The 13,600-nt window shown below is 42.5% G+C and overlaps 1 long non-coding RNA gene across 1 annotated transcript in view; it reads left to right on the top strand.

Moving 5' to 3' along the window:
• Positions 1-7,438, top strand: part of LOC110347934 (uncharacterized) — a 53,717-nt gene extending 46,279 nt beyond the window's left edge. Inside the window, exon 4 of the long non-coding RNA XR_002392860.2 lies at positions 3,883-7,438. This is a non-coding gene — a long non-coding RNA (uncharacterized LOC110347934). The remainder of the gene's footprint in view (positions 1-3,882) is intronic.
• Positions 7,439-13,600: the final 6,162 nt, after the last annotated feature.

Raw genomic sequence — 13,600 nt, 5'->3', positions numbered from 1 at the left:
TGTGGGAAAAAAATTTTAGCAGCTGTACCTCAGACAAAGGTCTACTATCTAGAACATATAAAGAACTAAAAAAAATCAGACCCCCCAAATATAAAGACCCAATTCAAAATGGGCATCTGAAATGAACAGACATTTCTCAGACAAACAAGTAAAAGCAGCAAATAAACATATGAAAAAATGTTCAACATCACTGGTCATTTGAGAGATGCAGATGAAAACAACCCTGAGATTCCACCTCACCCCAGAAAGAATGGCTGCTATCATGAAATCAACCAATAACAAATGCTGGTGGGGTTGTGGGGAGAAAGGAACCCTTATCCATTTTTTGGTGGGAGTGCAAACTGGTGCAACCACTGTGGAAATCAGTATGGAGATACCTCAAGCAACTAGGATTGGAAGCCCCATTTGATCCAGGTATTCCTCTACTGGGTATCTTTCCAAAAGAATTAAACGAATCATACCACAGTGATCTATGTACACCCATGTTTATAGCAGCACATTTTGTAATAACTAACACTTGGAAACAGCCCAATTGCCCATCAACTGGAGACTGGATAAAGAAGATGTGGGTTTGTTTTTTTTTTTAAATAAAATGGAGTATTACTCAGCCATAAAGAATGAGAAACTAGAGACATTTATAGCTGAGTGGATGCACATTGAGGCCATACATACTCTTAAGTGAAATAAATAGGACACATTTGTGTAAATACCGAATAGTTTCTCTCATGTGAAAAACTAAAAGTGTAAATAAGAATCAAAATGTATAATTGATATTGTGAAATAGAAAGAAAATGTCTGAAGGAATAGGGGAAATGGGAGGGGAAGGGGAAAGGAAAGAAGGAAAAAGAAAAAATATGAGAAAAGGAAAAACATGGAAACAAAGTCTGTAAATAGGGAAAGGTGGGGGGGGTGAAGGGAGGGCAGAGGAATGGGGAAAAAATAAGAACCAAGATACATCATGTACAGGTACAAGATCCCAATGAGGAATGTAACTGTACTGTATACCTAAAATGTACCGATAAACTAAATGGAAAAAAAAAAAGAGTAGTGATGCTGGCAATTTCATTACAGTATGTTGCTATAATTCTTTTCATTGTTCTTTTTGTTGCTCTTACTGCACTTCATTGGTAAATTAAATTTTATCATAGGTATGTATTATAGGAAAAAACAGCATACACACAGGGCTTGGTAGTACTTGCACTTTGAAGCGTCCACTGAGAGGTTTGGAACATTTCCCCTCTAGACGAAGGAGCACTGGGATATTTGTTTGCCATTTAATGAAGATTGTCTGAAGTCACTAAGCATCCTAAAAGGCACAGCCTTTTAATTGCCCTTCAGAATGCCAATAGTGTCACTGGAGAGACACAGTGTTCTTACATTGACCATGAAAGGCATCATGGTCAACCTCTGAGTTGTCTTCCCACTGAGGCTGGACATAGCTTCATGACTCTCAGCACAGTGCAAAGCTGTGACTAAGTCATCAAAATTAGCAAAAACTTCACATTGCCATCCCTGAGTATAGACCAGCCTTCCCCTTTATTTATAGCTAAGAAAACTGAGACTTGGAGAGAAAGGGTCACTTATCCAAGGTGACACCGCTGGGGTAGTGGCAGGACTCAGGACAGAGTCAGTTCTCTGGCCCCAGAGAAGGTCTTTGCACACCACCCCTACTTGGCTCCTCTCATTGAGGCAGGCTTGGAAAGTCGGATGGGCTTTGTAAGGCCTGTTTCTGGAAACTTCCCTGATGTCTTTCAGGAGCTCCAGGGCTCCAGGCAGGGTGCTAGGTCTCAGGCTGCCACCTGCAGAAGCAGATGGAAAGACCGAGGGGCTGTCTGAGCAAAGGGCTGAGCTTTATAGGCAGAGCTGGCGCCAAGCAACAGGAATAAACAGTCAGAGAGCTGGAGCCTCTGCTAGGGGAGGATGCAGATTTGCAAAGACTTGGCTGCAGTTGCTTTAACCAGATAATCACACAGGAGCTAATTAGCACCTTCCTTCCAAGCACTGCCCTCTGGGGCAGGAGGATGCTCAGTGGAGAAGAGAAACCCATTAATTACTTTATCAGGAAGCACTGATAAGAAGCTGGAAAAGGTATTGCTCTAAGGCTCTGAGCTAATTAAAGAGGGCTATAGGGTCACCCTGGAGAGAGCAGACCACACACTTTGATCCTGAGCCTAGGGTCCCATAGTCCCAGACTGAGAGTGAGAACCCTCCCCAGGGATGCTTCACCCTTGCAGTTCAGTGGCTGGAATACCAGGGTTATGTGGAATCAGGGAGGCTGCTGGCTGCTGTGCCAGCTCGGCCTAACAGAGGGGTGAGGCTCAGGCCAAGCAGACTGAGCTTGCTCCTAGGAAGCTACCCAAATAGCATCGCTAGGGTTCAGATGGTGTGTACGTCTGGTGTGGCAGAGGCCCATGGAGGGGGTGTGATGAGGCTCAGGTGACAGGACATGGCCAGACAGGGACCATGCAGGTTGCCAGAGGTAGAAACCCCACTTGAAACCAGTTCTGCAGCTCAAAATCCCACTTGCTCCACTCTTGGTATCATTCTGCAGGTCTTGAGGTGCTAGCCCGGGTTCCAGACCAGAACCCTTCCTCTCAGAGCTCTTAAAATCTGCTCCTTTTTCCTCTGACCTCGATCTCCTTGTCCATGACTCAGGGCTAGTTATAGCTGTACAGATGGGAAGAGAGATATGAGACAAGATGACACACGTAGATCACCTAGGACAGAGCCTGCACGTCATTATTTTAAGTCCGTGATGTGCTGTTTTACAAGCTGATTTTTACCTGCAGGAATTTTGGGTCAAATATAATCTTATAGAGAAACTCCCTGTGCGAATAGCTCCAAGGAGTCCATCTTTGACAGGAGGGTGGTGGGCAGCTTGGCACCCCACACTCTCAAACCCCTCTGCCCCCAACAAGGTCTGTTGAATGCCCAGAATCCGTAGAGCATGAGTGAATCTGAAGGCAGGATGCTTTGAGGTCCCAAGGAACTCTGAATAAATGCTCACACATTAAGACAAATGTCTTTTTGTCCCACCGAGGACATTAATATCCCAATATCTGTGCTTGTGGAATTGAGGTATTCTCTCAGAAAAGCTAATGGATGTACATGGGCCCTACTTGCCCTACTCCTGGCCAAGGAAGACACGCTTTAGGACCAAATCCATGGCCTTGAGCCATCACTATCCTAGCCAGCCAGTGGCTCATCAGGCAATAGTCACAGTCTGTGTACACACAGACTTGTTTATACCTTCTAGGAAAGTAAAAATGCCACAATCACAATAGCATTGCTCCACTAAATACTTACAAAATGACCAAGAGAGGGTGAAATGTCTATTCTAAGGACATAACCAAAGACAATAGCAAAGAATACTGAACCCGGTGTCCCAGAAAGTAAGGTAGGAACAAACCCTCATCCTCAGGAGCAAGGGCCAGGGAGCAGCCATTTTCCTGAGCACCTTCACACAGAATGTCCTGTCAGTAGGAGGCAAATGTTTGTTCATTTCTTCCCTTTACTGAAGGTGGCCCAGAGTCACTGGCTGTATCAGCATTCTGAGAAGACACGGGCATTTGTTAGGGATTCTGCCTTCAATAAACTTATTTTTGATTATGATAGAAGTCATTATATCCCATGGATATATGAGGTGTGATTAAAATATATGGTGTCTGTTTAAATAAAAACAATTATTACAGTGAAAGACACATTGCCTTTAATCCCCCTCAAAATACTCCTCCTCACTTCAAACACTTGTCATTCTTGTCACTTTCTCAAGAAGTTTCAGAAGTCCTCTTTCATGACTATCTCTAATTGTGCTGTTGTGGTTGCCTCGACATCCTGAGTTGGTTGAAGACATTCGCCTTTCATAGTCATTTTGCCTTTCAGGAAGAGCCAGAAGTCTCACAGTGCCAGATCCAGTGAATAAGGAGGATGAAGACAAATCACCATGTTTTATGAGCCCACCTTTCCGTTGGATGGCCCTCAGAAGCAGCATGCACTGTGTTTTTGATCACACCTTGTAAACACATTCACAAAAGAGGACTTCCAGAACTGCTTCAGAAAGTGTCAGGAAGGATGGACTAAGTGTGTTCTATGGTAGGAGGCGAGTTTCGAGGAGGATTAATGGCAACGTGTCTTTTACTATAATAATTTTTACTTAAATTTTTCACTGTATTTTTCCATCTCCTCTTGTGTAGCCTCCTGGCTTTGCCATCCCTGCCAACATGGCTGTTCAAAACCCAGTACTGACTGACCACCATGTATCAGCTACGTGTCTGTTACTTTCTAGGCACTCGCAGGTCCTGCCTCCTGGTATCCTCAGAACTGCCCAGCAGTGCAAGGACTCTCATCCTAATTTACACCTGCAAACCTGAGGGGAAGGGTGTCAGGCCTTAGTCTCGGCTAGGGGCTGTTGGATGTCAGGATTCAAGCTCTGGTCTCTGAGCCCAAGTCCAGAGCTGCTCCCAAGCCTTCTCCCTGAAAGCTTTCCAGAGAAACTCAAATCGTGTCCAGTCCAGCCATCAGAGCTACTGCTTGAAGAATGCCCTAGAAGCTTAGGACTACCATGAAGGACGTAAGAGAATGAGAAGCCCTGAGTCCTCGTCAGTTCTAACTTTAACCAGATAGGTCCCTTCAGAAGATCTCTCTTCTCTGTGAAGCAGAGGGCGTGGCTCTCAAAGCCACTTCCTGCTCTGTTCCTCCTCCTGTGACTTCCTGGGGACATCTGAAGCAGGACTGCTTGGCTCTGTGTCTCAGAGTGATGTGCTTGCATGTCCACAGGTTCTTTCTACCTGTATGCTGGGACATCAGGAGCACTTCCTCTGCCCCCTCCCCACAGCTGTTGCTGCCCTTCTACTTTCCTAGCTGTCCCACCAGGACTCTAAGAAGTTAAGGAGTCAGGACCCTGGAGGGTGCACAGCCCCCTGGTGGCTGGAGGACGTGATTGCAAGCACTTCCTCTGGATCTGTAGCTCCCCAGGGGAATTGTGGTAGTTTCACTGAAAAGATGAATTCCCGCTGCTCCGGGGTCACTTTCTGTTTTCTGTTGCACGTGGAATTATGAGAAACTTGTAGACTTGTTAAGAACGGAAGTCAGTCACACGGTGAGGTGGAGCCACAACTCCTCGATGGCTGAGGATTGTTAGGAGAGCCAAGCACATGCTCAGACTCTGCGCGTGACTCTTCTCAGGAAGCATCATCTACTTCCAGACTCCTCAGGAGAACTGGAATTGTGGGAAAGGATCAGCCCAGGGTTGTGGTTGGGCGGTGGGAGCCACTCTGCAGGGGCCAAGGGTTAGGACGTGCAGAAATTCCAGTAGTTTATTAGCAAAAGAAGGTGCTCAGTGTACACTTTGACCAGTAGCCGTAGGCTTCACCCTCATGAAACTCAGAATTATAAGAGGAAACTAACAGTAAAGAGGTTCAATAACAAATATGCAACCTCATCCTGAGAAAGAAAGGTAAATAGCTGAGTGGGATGACAACAAATAAAGCTGTAAGGAAGGGGGTCTGTTACAGTAATGGCAGCTAAGAAGGTCTGTTTGAAGAAGGATCTTGTAGACCTACTGTGACCTACAGGCAAGGAACTAACTGGATCACAGGCTGGAGAAAGAGCCTGAGACAATGTCAAAGGTAGGTCAGGTCAGCAAACTTTCTGTAAAGGGTCAGATAGAAAATGCTAGACTTCATGGTCCATAAATCTCTTGTCATGCTTGTGTTCCAATAAAACTTTATTTACAAAACAGAAGAAGGCAGTATTTTGCCAATTTCTGCCCTAAAACAGTAAGTTGTGTTTTATGGGTCAGGAAAAAATGAGACATAAGAGCAATGAGGGGGAGGAGGTCTCAGGGTAAGCTGCAAAAGGCTGATGGAGTGAGATTACAGGACCTTGTATGTAGATCATGGTAAGGATGTTGGGTTTTATTCTAAAAGGTATTGCAAGGTTGTACAGCCACAGAGATAGGAGATGGTTTGTACTTGAAAAAATGACACTGGCTACCATGTGGAGAAAGAACTAGAGAGAGGAAGGAGAGGAGCCAGGAAGGCCCACTTGGAATCTACCACCATAGCCATGATGGATGCTGGTGGTCCAGGCACCTGGTAGTGATTTGAGGAAAGGTGGATAAGTGCGAGATACAGTTTGGAGGCAGACTCGGCAGTACATATGCTGGCTGAAGAGAGAGATTTCAAGCCTAATATCCAGACTTCTGGCTTGAACAAGTGGGAGAATTTCCTGAGCTGTGGTGGGACACAAAGGGACTAGATCAGGGGACAGACTTGGAGGTGAAAACCAAGATTATGGTTATGGGCATGCTCAAGTTGAGGTTCTCATAAGACATCCAGAGAGGTCCAGTGGGCCAATGTGGATCAGAATCTCTGGAGGCAGGAGTTATTGGGTCGGTGCTGCACTTCCCCTCCTCAGTGTCATTTGGCCCCATCTGTCCCTTGGCTTGACCACTTACCCTCATTTCTAGCTAGACCGTCCCCAACCATGGTACAGTGACCTGCATGCAGTCATGGTGCTTCTGGTTGCTGCTTTTGCCTCATCTTCTGCCACTACTGGCAATCTTGCATGGGTACTGGCTGGGTTTCTCAAGACTTCCATGACCCCTGCCACATCATGGGCCTTCCTGGTTCCAGAACCCATGTCCAGCCAACTGGGCTCCTGGTGTTTTGACTTCCCCAGCAGCTGTCCCCAGAGATATAACTAGAAGTATATTGTCATTTCAACATGAAGTCAGTGTAAAATGTTTTCATGCGATACTTTGTTCTTTCATACGAAGCTCTTAAAATAATGTATATTTTACATTTACACTGCATCTCAATTGGGACAAGCTACATTTCTAGTACTCAATAACAGCATGAAATTAGTCCCCATTTTATTGGGCAGTGCAAAAATAGATTGTACATTGTCTTGTGAGTAAATGACAATAGAGAAAAAGAAAAAAAATTGGCATTCCTTGAGCCAGATATAAATATGGAGAAAGATGACCTTTTCTGAATAAAAGGAAAGAACTAAAGAAGTGGATAAAAAATGTCTTTCTTTATCTTAATTCTTTGATAGTGACTGCTATATATCTGTCAGCAAGCACTGAAAAACAAAAAGGAACACATAGCAAACAAATGTCATAGAAAATGTCTGGGAAATAGATGTTTATAGTTTGCCTGTGCTTTGCCTATACTTGTCAGTGCTTGAGATTTTTATACCATATACAAATAAAATTCAGATGTTTTTTGCTAGCAGAATTGTTCCTAGTTTGTGTGATTGAAATAAACTTCCAACTGCATTCCATTTCCGTTTCCTTGATGATTTGCTGAACCCTGGCAGTGGGCCAGGTGCATGGCCAGATCTGGGACCACAGGAGTAAACAAAACGGGTGACTCTCCACTCCCAGAGCTTTGGGTCTGATGGGAGAGCAAGGCCAGGAACAGTGACAAAGCATCTTGATGGGAGTGTTACAGGGAGGGTGGGGTACCGGGGTGTCAGCTGGGAGGGACATCTGACCTGACCTCAGGTTAGGGAAGGCCACAGGGAGGAAGTGATGATAACTCGGGACCCAAAGATGAATCATTGTCAAGTGAATGAAGACTGGTGGGGAGAGGGGATAGAGCCCGCTCCAGCCAGAAGCCAAGGCCAGATGAAGGGCATGGCACATTCAGAGAGGCAGGATTACTTCACTGCAACTGATCATAACACAAGATTGGCTACAGCAAGAGGGGAGGCCAAGGAGCTAACACAAGCTAAGGTGAAGAAGCAGAGTTTTAACAGATGCGGATGGGGAATCCTCAGAGCCCGGCTCCACCAGGTCCATCAAAGTCACAGGAGATGCTAGTGCTTAAGGATAGGAGTTTCTGGGGCTCTTTCTAGGCCTGGGTGAAATTTAAGAATCTTCATTTTAATCAGTTTCCTAGATGATTCCTTGACCCACTGCCCCCCCGCCAAAATACTCATAAAAATATTTTTAAGCACCCAGAAGGAATTTCTCCGCCATCATCCCAAGCTCCTAGGGCAGAGAAGGTGAGCCATGCAAGCGCCAGAAGCACCCCGCCCCCCCGCCCCGTGGAAATGAGAACACATGTAAACAAGCCTCTCTGAACTGGCAACAAAAGAAGATCTGGGAAAAATGAAATCAGAAATAATTACTCAGATAACAGCAAAGATTTTGCTCATGGTGCAAGACATGATTAATAAATCTAGAGAGGACACAGATAAAAAAATAGAGGATCTGAGGAACATGATGGAATCCCAACACAGGAAACAAATGGAATCCATAAAACAGATGCAAACAGATTTCCAAGAGATTAAAAACTCCATTGAAAGTCTGCACAGCAGAATGAACCAATGTGAGTATAGAATTTCACATATAGAAGAAAAGATTGCAATTAGTGAGGAGGAAAAGAAAAATTGCTTTAAAATTGTAAAGAAACATGAGAAATCAATCCAGCAGCTGCTAGACGATGCAAAGAAGAATAACATAAGACTGATTGGAGTCAATGAAGAAAGAGGAGAGAGTGCAGATGACATAAAAAAACTGTTCACAGAAGTGATGGCAGAAAACTTCCCAAGGAGGGGAAAGAACTTGACATACAGATAAGTGAGGCATATAGGACTCCAAATAGCCTTGATCAAAAAAAATCTACACATAGGCATATAATAGTTAGGATTCCAGAAATCCAACAGAAGAACAAAATTCTACAAGCAGTGAGAGAAAAGAAAGAAACAAATCACATACAAAGGAAAGCCTACTAGAATCACAGCAAACTTCTCAATGCAAACCCTCAAGGCAAGAAGAGCTTGGAGTGATGTATTTCAAGCCCAAAAGGAAAACAGCCTCAAACCCAGACTGATGTACCCTGCAAAACTATCTTTCAAAATGGATGGAGAAATAAGATACTTTCATGATAAAGAGAACCTCAGGAACTTCATGAATATCAAACCAGTACTCCAAAAAATTTTAGACAATACCCTAGGAAAAGACAATGAGGATCACAACCCCAGGAAACCCAGCAGAATGAATCCATTGGGCGTGACAAATTAAATGCAAAGGGGGAGAATCCAACAAAAAGAAAAAGTCATGACAAGGCTTTTAAAACTTTTTACTTCATCTCCCTAATGAGTGTATAATTCAATCTTGTTATTTTACTGATTAGTATTTTTCTGATTATAGACTTTCACACATTTCCTTGTGCTATACTGGCTATTTATCATCTTCTTGTGTCTACTTCTTAATTGGGTTGTCTATTAATGAGCTGTAAGAGTTCTTTATATATTCTGGTCAAAAGTTATATGCATTACAAATATGGTCTGTTTAAGGACTACTTTTCATTTTAATGATGTCATTTAAAGTTCTAAATTTGGATGGAATCTCATTTATCAATTTTTTTTCTTTTATACATCAAAGTCTTTTGTATACTAGGTAGTTCTTGCCCACCCTAAATTCATAAACATTTTCCCTTATAATTTCTTCCTAAAGTTTTATACTTTTAGGCTTTCTTATTTAGGTTCATAGATCCCTTCAAGTTATTTTCATGTATGGAAATAAAGGGTTGAGGTTAATTTTTTATATACAGATACCAAGTATTCTAGTGCCATTTGCTGAAAATACTATTCCTTGGCTCTTGAATTGAGTTTATATTCTATAAAATGCTAATGTTAAATAATATTTCAAAACTCAGTGGACCATATATGTGTGGTTCTATTTCTAAGTTCTCTGTTTTATTCAAATGATCTATATGTCTTTCCTTACACCAACACTGCTTTGATTACTGTAGCTTTAGAAGAAGTCTTAAAATTAGGTACTAAACATCTTCCAACACTGTTCTGTTTTTTTTTTTTAACTTTTCTAGGTCCTTTGTACTCCTACATAACTTTTAAATTTCAATATCCAATTCTTCATTTATAGCAAATATACACAGACCTGAATTTTTATATATACCTTGTATTTTCTAATCCTGCTAAATTCAAGTACAAGTTCTAGGGGCTCCTAGAGATTTCTTAGGATTTTCTCTGTAGATGATCATTTCATCTACATATAAAGATTTTGCTTCTGCCATGCCAATCCTATCCTAATTGTGTCATTTTATTGTCAGACTATTTTGGTGGGGCCTAGGTTTCAAAGTTTAATGGACAGATAAAGAGTAAGCATATCTGCCCTTGTTCCCCACCTTAAGGAGAAAGCATTGTATCTTCTCCATTCACATAAGGCATTCTCGCTGGAAGTATGGAGTACATGTCTTTAATCTGTTGAGAAGGTTCTGTTCTACTTCTAGTCTCCTGATAGCTTTTACCATGAACAGCTGTAGAATTTAGTCCAATACTTTTTCTCCAACTAGTGACAGGATCATATGGCTTTTTCCTTTCCTCTGTTAAAATGATGACTTTTGGGAGTGGATCTTCCAATGCTGAACCAACACTGCCATCCCTATAACAAAACCACTTTCTACATCCTGCCAGATCTGACTTCTAATAGTTTGTTTTGTTAAACAAATTTCTATCTATGTTCATATATTTTTCTTCTATTATCTTTATCCAGTTTTAGGATTAGCACAATGTTGAGTTCCTAAAATGAGGGGAGAAGTGTTTCTTCTTTTTCTGCTTTAACTGTTTGATATAATTTAACAGTTAAAATGTATACGAGCCTGCTGTTGTCATATAGGTAGGTTTTCAAGCTAGGAATATACTTTCTTTAATAGGTGCTCTTCAAATTTTATATTTCCTCCAGAGTTAGCTTCATTAATTTGTCTTCCAAGGTACTTCTTAGAAGTTGTCAAATTTATTTCAAAACAGATTTTTGAAATATGTTTTCTATATCCTTTTAAATTGTGTAAAATCTGTGGTAATGTTGCCTAGATCTTGATATTGTAATTTAAAAAATGTATAATTGATACTGTGTAACAGGAAGAAAAGGTCTAAAGGAGCAGGGGAATTGAGAGGGGTAGGGGAAGAAAAAAAGGGAAAAGAAAAAAATATGAGAAGAGGAAAAAAATGGCAACAAGGTCTTTGCAAATAGGGAAGGGTGGGCAAGGGAAGGGGGAAAAAAATAAGAACCAAGAGACTCATGTAATGGTACAAGATCCCAATGATGAATGTAACTGTATTTTATACCTAAAATGTACCGATAAACTTAATGGGAAAAAAAATATTTTTAAAGCCACTGACAAATTTCCCGGCCAAAAACAATACTTAAAAATGAAATACCAGGGCCGGGGATTTACCTCAGTAGTTCCGCTGCCTACCCCACAAGCTGAAGGACCCGAGTTCAAGTCCCGGTACCAAAAAAAAAATGAAATCTCAAGTCATCTAACAACAGTGAGACAACTGGGCATAAGTGAACACTGATTGGATACATTAATGAACTGTTTCATATTTAAGGTGTTATAAGATATTGTGTTAAAGGCTTTCTTTTTCTCAAAACTCTTAGGTTTTAGAGATGCAGACTGAGACGCAGTTACAATGATGTGCTATCAGGGAGTTGGCTCAATGTGACCTGGGCAGCAGAAGGGAAGTGTGGGGATATAAATAAAAACAAAACTGATCATGAGCCAACAGTCATTGAAACCGGAGTGATGGAGCCCAGCACCTTCTCTCCACTATTCTGTTCACTTCTGCACATGTTTGAAGTCTCCCACGGGATTTCCATGGGATTCATTCATTCCAGAATTTCCATGGGATCCATTCATTTGTTCGCTCCTTCAGCCACAGTTTCTGAGGCCTTACCATCCCATGAGAGAGGATGTAGCCTGCTGGAGAGGGGTCACCTCTGGGCCAGGTTCAAAGGCAGCAACGGCAACTCCTTTGGAGCTAAGTCAGAGTTGCTTCTCACAGCGATTGGGACGAAGATCTCTTTTCAGTTAACTTCTTTTTTCCTTTATAATGAAAAGAAGGAGGATGCTGTGAAGTTGCCAAATCTGAGGACATTAGCTCTTCTGGACATTAACTGTCATACAGACCAAGGAAGATTACAGGAAAATTTCACAGAGCAGCGGAGGGGAAAACAAACAGCAGCTGCAATTCAGCAGCTCACTGCAGGGTGGTGGATGTTGAGAGAGAAAACCGCTCTGCAATACACACAAAGGCTGATGTGCTCAGGGCCGTCCTTACAGCTGGGGAAAAGGACCCAAGCAAGGAGCATCACATACTGTCTGCTGTAGACACAGACAGCCAAAGCCAATAAGGCTGCTCGGAAATGCTATCAGGTTCATAAAAGTGTGCTGTGTGTGTCCTCATAACATCCGCCAAGGTAGCGAGAGGGGAGTGTGGATGTCACCCTCTAGCACTGGGCAGAGGCTAAGGGTCTGCTGAGTCCCTCCTGCCCACTTCCCTCTCTGTCCAGGCCCCACAGTGAACCTGTCGAAGTCCAAGTGATCAGAGGAAGGGAGGGAAACAATGGCAAACCCGAGTGACAGACTTGCTGCTGAATGGGGATTTTGGTCGGATGTTGTGCTTACCTGGAATGCCCCAGTGTTATTTTGGGAAGCGAGACATCCTATGGAAACAATGGAGTGGAAAAGAAAACAGCTAAAGCAAATGGTGGAGTCTGGCTTTTGCCAAACCAGCCCCACATGGTCAGGGCAGGCCCTGCAAAGCCAGAGGCAGGCAACGGAGGGCCTGAGGCTGTGAGTGTTGTGTTTATCAGCAAAGAATGCCCAGGATGTAGAAGGAGGAAGGGTCACGCTAACTCCTCATCTTGTCTGAGCCACTGGGGACAGCCGGTGGGTGAGGGGAAATACCTGAAATACCTGGCCTGAGCTGAAGGCTGGCCTCCACCATTTGTTTGCTGGGTGACTTAGGTAAGTCACTTAACCCTCAGATCTTCCATGTCCTCATCCAGACAATAAAGAGGCTCGAAGGAATTAATCGTGGGGTTTCTGGGAGAAGACAGACTGCATGCCAGAAACACGTTTGTTGCTAGTAGAAGGCTGACAGATTTCTGCATGAGCATAACTCTGAGGGAGTGGTGAGTATTGTGTAAACTCTGTTGTTCTTACATCTCATTCTCAAAGGAACAAGAAACCCATACACACCACACAGGTAGCTTCTCTAGGAGCCAAGAAAAGGGTATTTCCATGTTATTCTCTTGTTCACTGAGCTTGGGAGGAACTCCTTTCTGAAGTGGGCCTAAGTTTGTGCCTGAGTAAACAGGAATAATTGTGGTCTAAATGTATACTTCAGGTAAAAGTTTTTCAGCTTCTGGCTAATGTGACAATCCTCTCATCAGTGGGCCAGAGGGTAGCAGGAAAAAGGGAAAAGCAAGTTTTTTTTAAAGATTTATAAATGGATAAAGAAAACATGGTATTTATGTACAGTAGAGTATTACTCTGCTCTAAAGGAGAAACTTGAATCATTTGTAGGAAAATGGATGCCCCTTAAGACCATAATATTAAGTGATGTGAATCAGACACACAAGCTTAAATATCACAGTTTCTCTTATATGAAAAACTTAATATATAAATAAAGTTTAAAATGAAAGACAGATAATAGGAAAAAAAAAGTTATTGTGATCCACTGTAGACAACGAATTTAAAAGTGTCCCTTGACAGTACAATTGCCTAACATGTTTTACATGTTTTTGGCCTTTTAGTCTTGTATTTAATCTGTATATATG

The sequence above is a fragment of the Heterocephalus glaber genome, unplaced genomic scaffold (assembly GCF_053883595.1).
Source record: "Heterocephalus glaber isolate CG9 unplaced genomic scaffold, H.glaber_assembly_v1.0 deba00001457, whole genome shotgun sequence".
Lineage (NCBI taxonomy): Eukaryota > Metazoa > Chordata > Mammalia > Rodentia > Bathyergidae > Heterocephalus > Heterocephalus glaber.
The sequence above is the reverse complement of the archived record's forward strand: the minus strand, read 5'-3'. Positions and strand labels throughout refer to the sequence as shown.